Source organism: Lycium ferocissimum, chromosome 7 (genome assembly GCF_029784015.1).
Source record: "Lycium ferocissimum isolate CSIRO_LF1 chromosome 7, AGI_CSIRO_Lferr_CH_V1, whole genome shotgun sequence".
Lineage (NCBI taxonomy): Eukaryota > Viridiplantae > Streptophyta > Magnoliopsida > Solanales > Solanaceae > Lycium > Lycium ferocissimum.
The window spans coordinates 47,513,182-47,528,000 of record NC_081348.1 but is presented as its reverse complement, the minus strand read 5'-3'; the positions used below and the strand labels follow the sequence as shown (position 1 = coordinate 47,528,000).

Sequence of the window (14,819 nt, the reverse complement as noted above, 5' to 3'; positions counted from 1 at the left end):
GAAAAACAGACAAGCATTAACAGTTATAAAACCAACCACATAAATTATTGGTCTAAATTACATCCACCTTTAAGATTGTGAAGATAGAAAGCCACAAGGCTATAACTTAAAATTGTAACATGCAGGGGCGAATTTATGCATAAAAAATGGATCACATGAATACATGGTCATCCGACTAAGCTCGGTATATTATGTATATAATTCGTAAAATATATCTAATATTAATCGAAGGAACACATGGTCAAACTAGACTGAGTGGAACAATGGTTAAGCGCCAGATTTAATCCCTTAAGCTCGTGGGATCGAATTCAACTAAATGCACTTCCTTTTATTTATTTTTAATTTTATTTAAAATGGTGAACCATCTTCCTAAAATTTTGAATTCGCCTCTGGTAACATGGTGTCTTGAGCAAGTTCACCTTCCCAGCCAAAGACCCCAATAGCTAAGCAAACTACCAAAATGATGGAGCGTTTGAAAGATGTCCTCAATAGCTAGGAATGATATAGACATAGGTGGGAAAGAGAAACAGAACAATGATGAATTATCTTTTATGGAGTATACTTTAATTTAATACAAATAAATTAGAGCCATCAGATTCAATTTTGATGATGTGGCATGATCTTAGGTAGTCATTAACCGAATAGTACTGGACTGGATCCCAATCCCCTCCACCCCCTCTTTTCTTCTTTTTTATGCAAATATTAACCTTTTTAAAATTTACATTAGTGTTATTTTGTGTTTTGCTAATGTTGTAATTTCTTTATTGGTCTTGTCTCCCGCTTTAAAGAGAGTGATATTCACGCATCTGAGCAGTTTGATATTTTAAAAAATGTAGGAGTATTTAATGCACGCTTTAAATCATGTTAGAATGTCTAATAGGCAGCTTTACTTGAAATCGTAAATACTACTAGTGAAAAATAGGGTCAATTTGTGTATTTGGCCAAAAAAAAAAATATAAAGGAAAAAAGAGCTACTCCATTGTCCGTTACTCCTTCTCGGGGTCCCAATTTCTCATGCCTTATTTCGACTCACACGAGCTTAAGAAATAAAGTTAGAAATTTTTGGATTTGTTCCTAAATTAAAGATAGGTATAATCTATATATCTATATTAAAAATAATAAGGACTTTTAAACGTTGATCAACTTTTGCTCCTTCATTCAAGACTCAAGTAATAGACAAAATAGTCATTTACTATTTTCTTAATATTTATTTGTAAATAAAAATGTAATTATTCCCCTAATATTTTGGAGTTCAAAACCAACCACATTTTGGTTATCAAATCAAAGTCATTTACAAGTACAAACTTCATAGGATCGTTCTTTTTTTTTCCTTTTAAGAGTCCATGTTCTTTTTTTTTCTTCCCAAGAAAATTTCACTGTAACCTAAAATTTTTGTGCCTAATTTTTAGCCTTTCTTTTAGGACGACTTCTGCTCAAGGATACGATTCATACATTAACTATATTGGAAAATCAGCAAAAAAATAATCATTATATTTTTTCTTTATTTGACGTTTGATTTCTACTAAAATTGTACCAAGCTAGAATTATGGTAAATAACTAACAAAATTCATTCCTATTCAAATTGAATAGGTTAAGACTTCTACTCAAAGACAACTCTTATGGTGAATATATTGGGTGATATAGCAGTCGAGTAATTTTATCACGCAAACATTGTGTTGTCTACAGAGACAATTCATATTAAACACCTCTACTTTTCTTTATAAAAATAACTTACCCAATTTACAATTTATGTTATTTGAATTTTATATGTTAATTTCAATTGCTGGAATTAATAGGCTTCCTCAGATTTTCTTGATGTTAATGTTTTTTATATAATTCATGTCTATGCTTGTGAAACTTAATTCTCAATTCACTTACTTTTCATCTTATCTTTCTTCTGCAGGATAGCAAATCTATCTCATAAATTTGTTGAGCATGTTTTAGATGCCAAGAAGTTCGAGAAATCAAGACACAACATAAAAAATAGCACTTCTATGTATTGAGAGTTTTTTTTTGTCTACTAAAAAGCTTTTGGTTTGATCTACATAGATAGAATTGAACTTTTTTCTTCCTTTCTCGAAGTAGTTTACTCTGCCCTTAAGTCATGCATCATTAGAAACTACTATTTAATAAATAATTACTACTTTTAATTTATTTAAAAAAAAACACTAATAACTACTTTCTAAATTGTGTTTAACTCTGAATATGACAAATTGAGAGCAGAAACTATCTTTTTCTTTGTCATAACTGTTTTTAGTTTTGTATTATTATATATCGAAGTACAAAATTCCTTAGAAAGTTGTCGTTTTTCTAACTTTAACAACCTTGCACCAAAAACACATGCAAAATAAGCGTTGAGCAACAAATGAATTAAATTGAACCGTTCAAGTGTAAGAAATGCATAAAAATATGTAGAAAATTACCAGGATACATAAATAACCACACTAGGCAATTTGTTACTAAAATTTATTATCCTTGGACAAATGAAAAAGATAAAACTAAATCTAATTAATTACTATTTCTAATGTGCCCAAAAGAGAAAGAAAACCATGTTGAACCTGTGCATGCATGACCAATCACCTTCCTCCAGGATGTGGTAAAGTTATATGGTTCGTTATGCTATCAATATGAATACTCTGTTCACTATATTCATATCCAAATCCCAATGGCTCAGTACCCTGCAGCAAGGACTCTATCTCCTCCGAATTTTGATCAGTTTGAGCCCACGAGTGCTTCAATCTCGATCCACCTTCCAATTCTGCTGCAACTTCCTTCATTGTAGGTCTATCATCCCCTTTAACATTTAAGCACCTCTGTGCAAGCATCGCAACACTTTTCAGTTGCCCTCTATTTCGCTCATCACAGACTATATTGTCGTCTAGAATATCAAACAAATGATCCTTCTCCACTGAAGATGTGAAATATTTAGCTAGACTTCTCTCTTCCTCTGGTCTATCAAAACATAGAGCTTTTCTACCAGTTAGGAGCTCTGCAAGCACTACTCCGAAACTGTATACATCACTTTTTTCAGTTAGTTGATTTGTTTGCAAATATTCAGGATCTAGATATCCTAGAGTTCCTTGAACCAATGTAGATAACTCTGTCTGATCAGCAGGAACCAACCTGGATGCTCCAAAATCGGACACTTTGGCTGTGTGGGATTTGTCTAAAAGAATGTTGACAGACTTGATATCTCTATGAATGATAGGAGGGTAAGCGGCTGAGTGCAAGTAAGAAAGTACTCCGGCAGTTTCTGCAGCAACTCTCAGACTTAATGTCCAAAGAAAGACTAGAGGCCTTTACTTTATCGTGTAATTGTTCAGAAAGTGTTCCATTGTTGATGAACTCATAAACCAATAGTGGAACTTCTGTCTCTAGGCAACAACCTAAGAGCTTAACCACATTTCTATGGTTGATCTGGGAGAGGACAATGACTTCATTTATGAATTGCTCAATCTGATTGCGATCAATTACCTTAGACTTCTTGATGGCAACGGTGCGATTGTCTTTCAGATATCCTTTGTACACACAGTTCCATAACCTCCTTGACCAATAACTCTATCTTTGTCGAAGTCATTAGTTGCCCTTTCTAGCTCTTCAGCTGTGAAAATCTTTGTTGTATTATTACTTGATCCCTCTTGCCCTGTGAGTCGTTGCTGCAGAACTAGTCCACCATTTTCTTGGAAAAACTTCTTCTTCATCATTAACATCTTTCTCCTTTGGAATCCAGTGTATGAACAGCCACAAACTATAAGAACCAGAAAAGCAACTCCTACTGTGACACCTGCAATATAAGATAACTTAGAATAAAAATATACACACATATGGGGTCAACATGAATGAACTCTTTCTCTGCATCAGATGTGTTTCGTGAAAATAAAATTGTTACCTATTTCAAAATCTGTTATATTCAGTGAAAGAATTAAGAACTTGTTATGTTCAATTAGTCTTTTATTGATCATAACAGTTTGCCAAAATTTACATAAATAACTACACTAGGCAATTTGTTACTAAAATTTATTGTCTTTGGACAAATGAAAAAGATAAAACTAAATCTAATTAAATACTATTTCTAACGTGCCTAAAAGAGAAAGAAAACCATGTTGAACCTGTGCATGCATGACCAATCACCTTCCTCCAGGACGTGGTAAAGTTATATGGCTCGTTATGCTATCAATATGAATACCGTGTTCACTATATTCATATCCAAATCCCAATGGCTCAGTACCCTGCAGTAAGGACTCTATCTCCTCCGAATTTTGATCAGTTTGAGCCCACGAGTGCTTCAATCTCGATCCACCTTCCAATTCTGCTGCAACTTCCTTCATTGTGGGTCTATCATCCCCTTTAACATTTAAGCACCTCTGTGCAAGCATCGCAACACTTTTCAGTTGCCCTCTATTTCGTTCATCACAGACTATATTGTCGTCTAGAATATCAAACAAATGATCCTTCTCCACTGAAGATATGAAATATTTAGCTAGACTTCTCTCTTCCTCTGGTCTATCAAAACATAGAGCTTTTCTACCAGTTAGGAGCTCTGCAAGCACTACTCCGAAACTGTATACATCACTTTTTTTTCAGTTAGTTGATTTGTTTGCAAATATTCAGGATCTAGATATCCTAGAGTTCCTTGAACCAATGTAGATAACTCTGTCTGATCAGCAGGAACCAACCTGGATGCTCCAAAATCGGACACTTTGGCTGTGTGGGATTTGTCTAAAAGAATGTTGACAGACTTGATATCTCTATGAATGATAGGAGGGTAAGCGGCTGAGTGCAAGTAAGAAAGTACTCCAGCAGTTTCTGCAGCAACTCTCAGACGAATGTCCAAAGAAAGACTAGAGGCCTTTACTTTATCGTGTAATTGTTCAGAAAGTGTTCCATTGTTGATGAACTCATAAACCAATAGTGGAACTTCTGTCTCTAGGCAACAACCTAAGAGCTTAACCACATTTCTATGGTTGATTTGGGAGAGGACAATGACTTCATTTATGAATTGCTCAATCTGATTGCGATCAATTACCTTAGACTTCTTGATGGCAACGGTGCGATTGTCTTTCAGATATCCTTTGTACACAGTTCCATAACCTCCTTGACCAATAACTCTATCTTTGTCGAAGTCATTAGTTGCCCTTTCTAGCTCTTCAGCTGTGAAAATCTTTGTTGTATTATTACTTGATCCCTCTTGCCCTGTGAGTCGTTGCTGCAGAACTAGTCCACCATTTTCTTGGAAAAACTTCTTCTTCATCATTAACATCTTTCTCCTTTGGAATCCAGTGTATGAACAGCCACTAACTATAAGAACCAGAAAAGCAACTCCTACTGTGACACCTGCAATATAAGATAACTTAGAATAAAAAATATACACACATATGGGGTCAACATGAATGAACTCTTTCTCTGCATCAGATGTGTTTCGTGAAAATAAAATTGTTACCTATTTCAAAATCTGTTATATTCAGTGAAAGAATTAAGAACTTGTTATGTTCAATTAGTCTTTTATTGATCATAACAGTTTGCCAAAATTTACTTAGTTGTTATGTGCTGGCAACAGAAGAAAATACCTAGTTAAGTCTTTAGTTGACTCGTCTGGTTGACACAGTAATTTTTTTTAATGTTTAAATTTAAGTTGCAAAATAACCAATTTTACAAGAAACTTATATGGAAACAAAGAATTATCAGCATGATTTTAAAACAAGCAAAGTACTATACTACTACGTGAATTCCAACTTATGCTAACCTGATTTTATGCTACAAGAAAAAACAATATTTGTAACGGAAGAATCCATCATAAATTTGAGCATCAGTAGATACAAAACCATCACAAATCTTCCAGGAATTCCATTACCATTCACGAATTCCATCAAAAAACTATCACAACTCTGTCATAGATATTCTCGTCACATATCTGTGATTTCTTTTTCTGTTTAGTTGTGCAAGAAACTGTTTGATAGGCATCTACAACAACTAAGGATTACAATTAACCTGTTGCCTGTGGGATTTCAAAAAAGTTTAGAAAGGTACCTATAACAAGATTATCACGAACTTTTTTCTGAGGATTGTCAGGATTGCATTCAGTACCATCACCACTGAAATCTGGAGGGCACGTGCATGTATAGTTCCCTTCGTATTCTTGCAAATGGCATTTTCAAGACACCTATAACCGGTTTCGATCTATACATTCGTCGATATCTGCAGTACTCATAGAGCACAAAAGTTAGATAACGTAAAATATTCATTTGCAGAAAATTTGATTTCATTTCAAAATTCAGCTGAACTAAAAAAAGAAGTAAATGGTGGAGCGGGGGGCTAATTTTGAGGTTATAAGGTGTTATAATAAGTGCAAAAAGAAAACTAATATAGAGAAAATGAATTTTGATGGAATCTCGTTTGTTTTCAAAAATATTTAAGCCCTGCAAGTTACTGTAAGGAAGCTCACAACAACGACATAGAAATAAAATAGTCCACTAAATTAAATTAAAACATATATAGTGCTATTAGAAATTTAATTAGGAGGTTCACAAATACGTAGAGAGCAACATATACATACCTTGGCAACCGTCTTCCAAGTATGGATCCCCATCATATCCTTGCATGCAGGAACATCGATATCCGTTTGAATTATCATGACAATCACTGTTGTGACTCTTACATGCGTATGCTGTTGAGTTTTTCTTAGCTATTTCACATGTTTCTCGGCCAATTGCCCAATCTAGTACAAGAGGAAGCATCTCTTTGTTCTGCAAACTGCTGAGGTAATTCTTAGAAAAGCTAAAAGCAGCTTCTTCGACTACAAAAGCATAGCTGCAACTATTACTAGGGCTGCTTGTCACATTAGTATAATTATTATAGCTGCTTAGTCTTACGTTGACTTTCCATGCTCCCTTGGGGATGGATGTCTGGCAGCAACCAACCCCAGAACACTCACCGCCATTAGTAACATCCTCAATGCCATTGCACATGGACATGCATCCTGTTACGTAGGGGTGTCTGATGGTAGAATTATCCTTATCCTTCCTATAATTACCCCGGACAATGGCATATGTGTCACAACCAACTGCAATGAACTTATTTGCGGTGGAGTTCACAGTTAACATTGATGGTAATTTTATCTGTGGTGTGGTTCTGTTCGTCCTTATCCCATCATGATAACAATCTCTGGATATAAACTGTAAGACCTTAAGTTGCCCAGTGAGAGATATGCTTGTGATTTCAACATTGTTCTTTCCTTGAAAAAGCTTGGGAGGTTGAAAGGAGTAATTACAAGTGACAAGAAATTGACGGTGTAGAGAGCAATCGTGGGTCATCCCAAATGGGAAAGGGATGCTGATATTGCCACAACTTCCATTGCAGTTAGGTTTGGCTATTCTTGGTAGCATGGCACCAAAAGATAGTGAAGAGCAAATTATCACCATCAACGTTATCAGATCAAGTATTACCATCATCACATAATTAGGAGCCATGATAAAGGAGACTAGGAATATATTATGTGTTTGTTGTGATTTTTGATATTTCGATTCCCCGGCCCATTAATGATCCTTTTATAGGTATTGATAAGTTTGGAAGGACAAAGTCATTGAAATAGAGGGTCAAGACTTACATGCAGCCAATTTTATATGGAGAAGCTCGCATTCTTTTTCCACAAAATAGTCAGTCAATGGCTACTTTTATATTTGAAGGAAGGTGAGAATGAGCAAAAGTTCTTTTTTCCACAAAATAGCCAGTCAATGGCTGCTTTTATATTTGAAGGAAGGTGAGAATGAGCAAGTGTTGACAATGTCATGCTTTGTATTTATTGAAATAGTATACAAGATTTAATCAAGCAAAGACTCCTACATGTACAGGTAATTTGATCACCATATGTCATATAAGTACGTAACTTACAATTGTTTTCAAAAGTTATATTTTGTTCCATTCAGCCAATTTTATATGGAGAATCTTGTACTGCAGAGTTCTTTTTTCCACAAAATAGTCAGTCAATGGCTACTTTTATATTTGAAGGAAGGTGAGAATGAGTAAGTGTTGTCATTGTCATGCTTTGTACTTGTTGAAATAGTATACAAGATTTAATCAAGGAAAGACTCCTACAACATATACAGTTAATCTGACCACCATATGTCATATAAGTATGTAACTTACAATCGTTTTCAAAAATTATATTTTGGTCCACAACAATGATGGAAACAATTTGGCTTCAAAAATAGTATATTAGACACTCCTACAAAATCAACTGGATTTTCATGCATATTTCTCAGTGCCTTAAAAATCAATCAGTCCAAAATCCAATAGCTGCTATAGAGATAAAGCCAATCAATAACATAACAGTTAATGAAAAAACCAATTTGATTCAGCTTTGAGGCTTGACTCATTCACGCTTTGGGGCTTGGCTCATTCGAATTCCTATAGAAGTAGTTCATTTGGCAATATAGTACTGCTTTCTAATAAAAAAGATTTGAGTCAAAAAAGGGAGGAGGGCTTACTGGTCCACCAAATTTTGCTGATCTGTCAATCAATATATTAGGCTACTAGAATCAAAACTTCTTATTAATGAAATAAAAATTCACATCAAACAAAAATGAATCATAATTTCGCCCAAAAAAGTAAGGTTCTTCCACGAAAATGAACCTTACTCAGTCCTCCCCTTTTCAAACCCTAAATTCATCAATTTTCTCTCTCTACCTATACGTACATATTTATATTTCTATATACGTATTGATATATCTATTCATGTTGTTGTAAGTTCTGATCATTCACATTTCTTCGTTGTAATTCCATTTACCGTATTACCCTTCCAATTCGTCCTAATTTTCAGATCATACCAGCAGAAATTGTTGTGTTTCCAAGGGTAATTTCGTCCAGATCTGAAACAACTTAAATACTGACCGGAAATATAAATCTAATGGATGACCTGGCTTGAGATTTCAGATATTTAAATCGGAAAAGGGCCAAATATACCCCTGTACTATGAGAAAAGGTTTAAATATAAACCTCGTTATATTATGAGGCCAAATATAACCCTGCCATCATACTATTAGTTCAAATATACCCCTCATCCGTTAAGTTTGTCCAAGGTGGATATTTAGTCACCTGTATAAGATCGTTTTGATGAGCTGATCTTGCCACCTCGGTCTCCTAACTCATTTTACCCCTCTCCTCTATTTGTTCTTTCACCACTAAAACTTCCTTCCCCTCTACCACCGTTATCACTGCCCAAAAGACTTGATAAAAGCATAAATCTATCATATGCCATAAAATGAACGAACAGTAGGGTACATGAATTCTGCAAAAAATAAAATGCAAATGACAACAATATTGTCCAACAAACACCGCAGTCAAAAAGGGTTACTTAACAAGATGTTCATTTTTAGATGACTTCAAATCGCAAGAGTCAATTGTCTCCAGAATTGAATCATTGACCCTATTTTCCCCCTTTAAATGGAATGTTGGAATCAAATTAAAACTGTGTAACTCAGAAACCCATTAATAGGAAACAAATAGTACTTATTAAATGGTGATACAGATCAATCTTAGGACACCTTTGGACACAACCAGCTATGGTTGTGAATGAAATTGATTTTTGTTATGATGAAAAAAAAGTATTGTTAAATTCGTTCTGCCACTTCATCACAAAATGCAAAGCACCAAAATTCCAAAGAGCTAAAAGACGGCGGTGAACCAAATCATTGAAATGACATGAGAGTTGAACTTTTTCAGTGACTCAGAGGGGAGGTCATGCTGACGTCAATGGTGGTAGAGGGGAAGGAGGGGAGGGATAAAATGAGTTAGGGGTGTTGAGGTGACATGCCACCTCATCAAATGACATTGCCACGTAGGACTAGATGTCCACCTTGGAGAAACTTAACGGAGGAAGGGTATATTTGAATCATAGTATAACAGCAGGGATATATTTGGCCCCATAGTATAACTAGGGCATATTAAAACTTTTTCTCATAGTGCAAGGGTATATTTGATTCTTTTCCATATTTAAATGTATATATCGATTCATGTTGTTGTAGTTTTTGATTTATTCACATTTCTTCTAGGTAATTCGTTTTACCATATTGCCTTTCCAATTTCTCCTAATTTTGAGATCATACCAGCAGTAATTGCAAGTGCTTCCAAGGGCAATTTAGTCCAGATCTGAAACAACTTGAATACTGACCGGAAATGGATGACCTGGCACGAGATTTCGGGTTTCGACCCGCCGGATAAGCAGCTCCGATGAGATCTGACGGTGGAGAACCAGTGGTGGAGCCACATAGAGCCGAGGGGATTCATCCAAACTCCCTCGGCGGAAAAAAACACTATTTTTACAAGGTTAAAATTAATTTTTATGTATATATAGTAGGTGTTGAACCCCCTTAGGCTTCTTCGTATGTTTACCTTTTTATATTTTGAACCCCCTCTGCCGAAATTCTGGCTCCGCCACTGTGGAGAACAACGTCGATCCTCATCCGTCCGATCAACATCAACATCTTCACCATGATATGATGATGACGTGTTCGGTGGACCTACAAAATACACAAAACCTAGTACTAACAACAATAATAATAAATCATCGTCAATGAATGATATCAATTATGATTCTATCTTTAACAATAATAAAACATCGTTTGTTCCAGTGTATGATTGCCAGGACTGAAGAGCAAATCTGAATATGGAAAATCATCTGTGAGATTTGATGATGATGTTTTTGTTGCTACAATGACTTTGCCATCAGAAACGAAGATTAAGGACGAGCATTTTGGTGATTTGTTGGGGAATTTGAAGTCGAATCACAAGGTAACTGAGTCGAAGAGTAGTTCGAGCTCGAGTGCTAGAGAGTTTGATGATTTGTTAGCTGGTTTTAGGAATAGCACTTCCACCACTAATAAGAGGTACACCTTTTATCATGTTGAAAAAGCGACGAACTGATAATTGAGCTGTGTTATTAATAGATAGATGATGATAGTTCAGGTAGGAAAAAGGAACAACTGATAGTTTGGGTGTGACCTTATCCAAAAAAAAAAAAAAAAGTTGTGAAACTCGCGAAAAAACAATAGTTCAGGTATGTTTTGACCATTAACTCTAGTTTAAATATTTAGGTTGTTTCTCAGTGAAATTAAAGTAACAGCCAGAATTGGTACGAAATTTAGGCATAGTTGTTAAAGTTATTTATATGTAGCTGATCCCGGCTAGTTTTGTGATTGAGACATAGTTGTTATAAAGTCTGACATAGTTGGATTTGTCTCAATTGCAACTAATGTCGATTTGAGTTCTCTATTAGCCGGCTCCAAGTGTTGACGCGACTCGACGTAGAACAACCACTATTTCTGTTCTTGAAGATACAAATTTCCTTGGTCGTCCGGTTGGAGTTACTAGCTATTTAAAGCCTTTAGTATCGGAGACCGATAAAGAGAAGATGAACGAAGTCTCCTGGAAGTGCCTGATTAATGAAGGAATGCACTCGTCCCACTGGGTAAGTTTTCAAATTTCCTTGATTCACCTACAATTACCTTCGCTACTTCTCCATTTTGACCAATCTGACCTTTTTTTTTCTTTTCTATTTTTTTATATTCAGTTATCAGTTTTGGTCGGAGAAGGCTTTCGCCTTTGTCTCGAAGAAAATGACGACCTTAAGGTCCAGCTGGATGCCCAAGAAAGAGAAATTCATCATCTAAAGGCAGAACAATCAGCCCACAGTGGATCTCCCTTTAGTGAAAGCCGAGCTGGCCAAGGTCAAGAATGACTTTGCCTGGGCTAAGGAGCATCTTGAAAGAGTTCAAGATATCTGGAGAAGAGAATTGATCAACTCGACCAAGACGTCGACAATCTCCATTATGAAACTTGAATTCAAAGAGGAAATTCTGGACTTCAAGGAAGATAATGGAGCCTTTCTCTCCTCCGAGGTTGCCCGACTCAACAACGAGCTCTCTATTATCAATGAACAGTGGTCATCCGAGCTTACTGTCACTGCTCAAAATTTTGAACAAGACTTACAGCAGTCCCAAGCCGAGAACCGCCAACAAGTCAACATCATTGAAAAGTTGAAGTCTGATCTCGAAACTTCCGTTCAGAAGAATGAAGAGATTTCAACTCGCCTGGATCAGGCTCGTGCTGACTTGAAGGCTGAGAAGGCTCAGTCCGTTCTAAAGGTCGAATATACAAAGTGGAATGTTCGTAGGTTTACCCTGGAACAAACTCGAAGTGGCCTTCAAGATTATCACGCAAAGATTGCCGAGGCCAACTCGAGGTTTAAGCCTATCAACGGATGTCTCCCGCTGAAAGCTCCGAGGATGACCCCGAAGACTTAGATGATGAATCCGAGCAATTCACATGTTTGTTATATATATATATATATATTTTTTTTAATCTTTGCATTTTTCTAGACCATTTTGGTCATTTTTGTAAATGAATTGATCCAAGTTTCCAGATTATGATCGACTTTTATCAGTCTTTTAATCTCAATTATTTTTGCTATCTTTCTCAAATATATTTACAAGACAATTTTCTCATTTTAACTTACTCCGGAACTAATTCCTACAAGTTCTTTTTTTTTTTTTAAAAATAATAAATGTATTGGGCCTCTATTTAAGCTTATGAACAAGACATCTCTTGTTCACTTCGGACACGATTCTATTCACTCTTGATTTTTTTTTTTTTTGGACGGTATAACGCCTTTCAAATGAAAGATTTAGATTTTATTTTGAACACTTTTTATGCCAACAGTCCTCAGTTGGAGACTCGACGAATTCGAGAAATTTTTTGAGTAAATAGAAATTAACACAGTCATTCGGAGGAAACAATTCGGATCATCATTCATTCATACTTCATGAGTTTTCAGACAAGGTTCATTCGACCTTTATGTCTTTACAACAAAAAGTTAACAGCGGGGCTAGATTCGTTCGATCTTTCTTTCCCCTTACAATTGTAAAAATAAACTAAACTTCATAAAAAACTTCTAACTTCTAATCTCCCGACATAATTTGAAATCTTCAGATCGAGAAACAACTTTGGACTAATCTCTCGACATAATTTGGAAACAACTTCAAATCGAGAAACAAATCCAGACTAAGGGTATTCCCCTTAGTATTTGTGTTTGAAGTATGAAAATTCAAATACTAGGACTGTCGATTGCCGTGTAGTCCCCAGTATTCCTTTACGGTAACACGCTTTACATTGTTGCCTCATTAAAAACCTCGCCTGGAAAATCCTCTTTGGGACAAAAACCGGTCTAAGGGAAAAAAAGTGCAACACGTGTTTTCAGTCTTGAGTTGTCCTCACTTCGCAGGACTTGCTTCGAATCTTCCAGTGGCATTTCCTGCAAAACTCAAAAACCTCAATGTGTTCTTATTTCAAAATGATAAAACATACCTTTCCCTCAGCAATAGTATCATTTCAAGTGACTGATATTCCAATTATTCTGCAACTTTCGTCCGTCTTCATCTTCTAATTGATACGAACCTTTCCCTGTGATTGTTGATATTTTATAAGGTCCTTCCCAATTCGGGCCTAGCTTTCCTTCATTAGGATTTTTAGTGTTGGGAGTTATCTTTCGGAAAACCAAGTCCCCTCCTTGAAAATGCCTTAGATTTGTCCTCCGATTATAATATTTTTTCATTCTCTGTTTTTGAGCCACCACATGTAAGAATGCCTTCTCACGGTGTTCTTCCATTAAATCCAATTTCACCGTCATAGCTTTGTTATTTGATTCTTCGGTGACATGAGTGAACCTCAAACTTGGTTCCCCCACTTCAACTAGATTTAACGCTTCCGTGCCATAAACTAGAGAAACCGGAGTTTCCCTAGCGCTAGTCTTCGGCGTTGTCCTGTATGCCCACAATAATTTTGGTAAGGTCTCTCTCCACTTGCCTTTTGCCGAATCAGCCTCTTATTCAAATTCTGAATGATCGTCTTATTCGTTGACTCGGCTTGGCCATTTGCGCTTGGGTGATAAGGGGTAGAAACAATCCTTTTGATTTTGAGACCATCGAGGAACTCCGTGATTTTTCTACCAACGAATTGTGGACCCTTATTGCAGGTGATTTCTTTTGGAATTCCAAACCGACAAATGATATGATCCCAAATAATATCAATGACTTCTCTTTCTCTAATTTTCTTAAAAGTCCCTACTTTAATTCATTAGCCAGTCATAATTAAAATGAATTTTACTTGTCCAGGCGCTGCTGGTAATAGCCCCACAATGTCCATCCCCCATTTCATGAAAGGCCAGGGTGAAACAACCAGATGCAACAATTTCACCGGCTGGTGAATCATGTGAGCATGCCTTTGACATTCATCACATTTCTGTTTTTTTGCATCTTCCTCCATCGTTGACCAGTAATATCTGGCTCTAATTAACTTTCGAACCAATAACTCGACTCCGGAATGATTTCCACAATGCACTTCGTGTACTTCACACATCTAACATCACATAATCTATTTCTCCAGGACCCAAACATCTTGCCAACGGACCATAAAACGATCTCCTATACAGTTGATCATCAACTATGCAATATCTAGCCGCCTTCGTACGAAGCACTCTCGACTCTTTTGGGTCATTTGGAAGTTTTCCATCCTTCAGGTAATCGACATATTTGTTTCGCCAGTCCCAAGTCAAACTTGTGGAAATTACTTCTCCGTAGCTGTGGAATGTAGAGAAATAATGGAAGAAAAGTCCATAATAGTATCTCCAGAAGATTTTGATGCACACTCAAAGCTAAATCCTGAACAAAAGCAAGCATTCAACACTATATTGCAAAGAGTCGATCGGGGAGAGGCAGGATTGTTCTGTGTAGATAGAACTGGGGGCAGCGGAAAAACATTCCTATATCGCA

The 14,819-nt window shown here is 36.1% G+C and overlaps 1 long non-coding RNA gene and 2 pseudogenes across 1 annotated transcript; 1 reads left to right on the top strand and 2 right to left on the bottom strand.

Annotated features, from left to right (window-relative positions):
* Nucleotides 1-2,316: 2,316 nt before the first annotated feature.
* On the bottom strand, nucleotides 2,317-3,962 carry LOC132062270 (wall-associated receptor kinase 5-like; annotated as a pseudogene).
* Nucleotides 3,963-3,990: 28 nt separating this feature from the next.
* LOC132062269 (wall-associated receptor kinase 2-like) lies at nucleotides 3,991-7,522 on the bottom strand (annotated as a pseudogene).
* Nucleotides 7,523-10,393: 2,871 nt separating this feature from the next.
* LOC132065443 (uncharacterized) lies at nucleotides 10,394-12,464 on the top strand. Its single transcript, XR_009416743.1, has 2 exons — nucleotides 10,394-11,461; nucleotides 11,564-12,464. It is a non-coding gene; the product is annotated as an uncharacterized LOC132065443 (long non-coding RNA).
* Nucleotides 12,465-14,819: the final 2,355 nt, after the last annotated feature.